This window comes from Phaethon aethereus (assembly GCF_964289735.1).
Source record: "Phaethon aethereus genome assembly, chromosome: 1".
NCBI classification, from domain to species: Eukaryota; Metazoa; Chordata; class Aves; order Phaethontiformes; family Phaethontidae; genus Phaethon; species Phaethon aethereus.
Window position 1 is genome coordinate 149,848,615 of NC_138575.1, and position 4,962 is coordinate 149,853,576.

Consider the following 4,962-nt stretch of genomic DNA (forward strand, 5'->3'; position numbering starts at 1 on the left):
TGAGAAAGCCAATAACCAGCCAGCAGATTTACTGCAGTATAGTCATGCTGAAATGGAATGATTTGTGATTAATGGAAAAACTATGCTATTGATAAATGATATCTGATTAACTGGAACTATGAGCTGTCATCTCTGATAGGTACCTGAGGTTACTACAGTAATTTGCATGTTCTGCTCTGTTCAGTGGGAGGTGTCTCAAAGTGAAGCTGCATATCTTGCTCCTACAGATATGAATTGCACAAGCCAGTTATAAGGGGTTCCCAGTAATATCTGGTACAAGCTACAGCAGAGAAATCAGTGCAAAGGACCCAGCCACACACGGCAAGCCACTTCTCTACTTTCTGAATTTTCCAGATGGTAGGTTGAATTTTTATACTATCATTTAATCAAAAATAACTGATGCTGCTGGAAATAGCATGAAGTATTTTACAAGAAAGTTTATTTCAGTTCACTTATGCGCTTCTTTATCTCAAAAGAAATTATTATATTAAAATAGTGGATACACTTATGTAATAGACGAATAATTTTAGGACGAACATAAAGATTTACCTTATAATGAAGTGTATTTAGAAATGGATTTGCCCTCAGTTTTCTGGCAGATGTTCTTACTAAGTATTCAAAGACACAGAAAATACTTACTGTGCAATGGATTTTTCAGAGTTTAGTTTATTTATGTACTTTTTTGCTTCAAAATATTTTGTAAGAATCATTTGTATATCAATTCCAGCATTTCTGTACTTTAATATTGAAATTCCTAAATTTTACACTTATAGCTGTAACTAATGTAGGTGTTAACTATTGAGAGTGCTAGTTCAGTGTCACTGTGGCTATCTTAATAGCCCATTTTCAGTCAGAAGGGGTTTTTGCATTTGAAGAGAATGAAAATAACTTTCAAAACATTAATGAACGAATTCTATATCTTAGTAAACAAATCTCACACAACTGCTATTTCATGGTATGTTTATGTTGTAAAGTCTATTAAGCTTTTTCAAGTAGAAATTGCAATAACTTTTCCAAGTTTTGTTAGTATGCAAGGTACGGTAGTTTTATAATACTTGTTCACTTATATAAACAATAATATAAACATGTTGTTGCCAAATACAATTTTGGAAAAAAGATGACAAATACATTATTAACACAGTTTCCTTTGGAGGAGCAAGGAGTTAAGCCCTATAGAGTACTGCTTCTGCAACGTAAGTAAGGGTTCACAGTTCTTTCATTTTCCTTTGATATTGGATCATGAGGGGCTAGGTAGTTATCCCAGATATCCGTATTTGGATCTAGTGCTTTTTTGGCATCATACTGAAGTTTTCCTTCACAGAACTTAGAATTAAGCTCATAAATACAGTTATTGTGAGCTATAGGAAGAGAGAGATTTATGGAAAGTGTCTCCTTATCTTTTTTCCCCTGAATATTAACAATCTAAATTTACGCTATACGGATGACCCAAAAATCTGTTGCGCATGTTTTACTTCAGACAAATGTAATAAATAAATTATAAAAAAATCTGCAAAAGCAGAGACAAAACTTGTAACTATTTCCAGAAATTATGGCCTTTGTCTCTCAGTGCTTCAAGCTACAGGAACGTCTTCCTTTTGATTGTGGGATGCAAGGTTTCTTACTGCCTTTGTCTTGTGCCTCATAATACCTTTTTTATTTGACCTAAGTATCATGGATGTGTGGATGCTTTCATTTTGCTTTGCACAGAGTAATGCCACAAGCTGTAAGGCACTTACAGTGAACCGGTCCTTCTCTTGCTATTTACTGTCTACAGCTGCAACCTCTGCCTCAGTTTTTATTGAGGTAATTTGGCAGTTTGCTGCTGAGTTTGGAAAACACATTGTTCTTTTAATTGCCTGAGCTCTTTGTATTTTCAAGGAACATTCCTCTTTAATTAGAGCCCCATATATTACACGTATTCGCACACACAAACCCCAAACTCTACTTAAACTGCCAGCAATACACGGCAACTTAAAAATGAGGGGAAAATCAATAAAGCAATCATCAAAGTTAGGCAGGGAGAATCATCCTTTCAGCACAATTATTTTGCGTTGTTTTGGTGCAGGCTGGTAGCCCAATATGTGTAAGTTCTCTTGAAGACATATGTTTTCAAGAAACAGAAGGCTAAATACAACAACTGGCAAGTATGATGGTAGGAAAATACAAATTTCTTACTCATGGATTATTCTGGCACTTGTTAGAAGAGTTGGTGAGGGCAAGTAATTGTCTTTCTCCATTTCTGGACAAAGGTGTATCTCAAAAATGGAGAAGGCACAGCTCCTTGCAACTTTTTATTAGTCGCCAGCCTTCCCTTTCTAGGGCTGCAGTAGCACTGACAATAAGGGACTCACCAGTATCTCTGATAGTGGTATCAGTTGTAGCCAAATACATAACAGACACACATAAATAAAATATCAAATGAGAAAGAACCTCATTTCAGACAGTCTTCAAATCTAGTCTGTGAAACTCGTTTTCCTTAAGAATCCATCACTTCACTTTTTGTCTTCATGCTGAAGTATCTGCTTGCTTAAACAAAATAGCTCTAAAAAGTAGTAGGACAGTTAATACAACCGCTGGTGCACCTCAGTGGGGGCAAATACATTCGTGGAACAGAACTGAACACTTGGAAGGAAAAGGTTCCCAGCAGAGAAGGAACATTCTGAATATTTTTTAATGTCCATTTAATGACTCAAATAAGCTAATGGCGTTAAATTTTCTTTGCCATTCAGCTTAGAGTTCTTCACTTAGCTGATTCTTAGGGTCTGTTTGGAGACTTCACTGCAGAATCTCAGTTGATATAGATGTATCCAATCTCAGCTGTATGAACTAGCCCTGCTGCAGCTAGTGTTTTGCATGTCATGTTTGCTTATGTGTATACCCATACATGTATTTTGCATGCTGTAGGCATTCAGCATCTGATGGCACAGTGCTCTGGAAGGCTGCAGAGGGATTCACCTTCCCTTGCTGCACTGCTAGTTCTGACTACGTACACACTCTGCTGCAGTCCCAGATGTGTCAGTAAGTCCCTCTCTGGAACAAGCGAGCCATTCCAAATGTATGTGGGTAACAAATAGTTTAAAGTCAGCTTGCAGAACTGGCCGTCTGGCTGGACAGAAGGCCATTTTAGGAAGAAAAGGTCTCCTCTGCGTAAGCTAATGCTACATAGTAAAGTCACAAATATCTGGAGATGGTGAATTATTGGGAATGCTCAATAATGGCTCTGTGAACTGCCAAGTGAAAAAAGTAATTTCTGTGAGAAAAAACCAAGTGAGACATAGGCTAACCAAAGCTGATTTGAACCAATAAGTTTAGATACAGTAACAGGTAGTGAAAGAGAGTTAACTAGAGTGGAAATCAGTGCAGAGAATGAAGTGGTGTTTTAGAGCAGATCTATATTAATCACAGAATCACAGAATCACTAAGGTTGGAAAAGACCTTTAAAATCATCAAGTCCAACCATCAACCCAACGCCACCATGCCCACTAAGCCATGTCCCGAAGTGCCACGTCTACACAAGACAACATAACAAAGCTCGGTGAAACCAAGTCAAGGAAAATAAGTTATCGGAAAGATTAGAGCTAGATGGCAATGTTTCAGTTTTACCTAGAGAGACAAGAATGGAATGGGTAGATACCTCATGGATTGTGGAAATGAGGTGCTCACTGCAGTATGCCAAAGAAACTTTCACCACTTGCTCCTGATGTGCTGTTCAGGAGACTGAGACACCATGTATCTATCAAATGTTGCTCATATCAGCTGAATAGTGAACTGGTTTCCAAACATGTGCAGGGCTTTTACACCTCCCTTTTCTTTCTCAGGAGAACACGAAGCCATGAGTCCCCATATAGTTTTTCAGCTGTGACTGAAGTAGACCTTAGCTGATGAATGAAGTCAACAGAGTTGCTGGCAATTACAAATCTGGTTAGGTCCTGAATTGGATCCAGGCCTCTAATAATCAGGATATGTGAAACTCAGCTCCCCATTCCCACCTGCCAATCTAGTTTGCTCTCTGGTAATGTCAGAAATAAGTCCTAGGAACAAGACTTCTTCTCTAAAGGATGAACAAGGACAAATGCTTTGCCGTGTTGATGCTGTGAATTTTGTTGTGTGGTGTTTTGCCCTGAATCTTTCTTGCCTGAGGGCCTACCCTGTCCCAGGTCAGTCCTGAACCCTCTTTTGGGCCAGCTCATTCATTTCTTCCAGGGCAAAACTCCTGATGTTTGTTGTGCTGAAAAGTACCTTCTAAAAATCAACTAACCTGGCCTAAGATTTCCTTAAAATTAGTCAACAGACTGCATGCGCTTGTAGGTAGTGCTTTTCTCCAGCTCTAATGAAAGCGAGCAGCTCCTCAACGCACATCGTTTCTCGAAGCTCCTGGCTGGTCACTCGCTTCCTGTAAGAGGCATGGCACCAGCCTTGCTGTGACATTAATGCTGGGACGCTGTTTCTTTGGTCTAAACTTCATCTTTTCTGTGATTTGTGAGTATCCCTGCAAAATACCTACACTGAAATTCTCATGCCTTTCTCTTCCAACACTAAGTTTTGTTATTGTTTTTAAGAGTTTAAGAATAAGCCTCTGCATGTTATTAAACCTCCTAAAAGAAGAAACTTTCCATACCAACACAAAGCAAATAACATTTCTGAAAGCTCAAAATTGAGTTTGTTCTGAATTTCAGACTTGGCATAAACATAGGTCTTGATAAGGTCTGTCAATGTTTGTTTAGTCTGGAAATCTTTGGCACTGAAATAAAAATTCCTTGCAGTAAGTGTGACGACAGTACTTACCCTGCCTGTGCATTTCTTGGCTATTTTTCACTCCTCTTCTTCTGCTCCCTATCTGCAAGATAAATTATAATTTGTTTCTAACTTGGTTTCTCTTGAAAACTTACCTTCTATCTGTAGTACCATGGGACTGCTTCTTCCTCGTACATGATAGTAGAACCCACTGTCCTGTGATCTGCA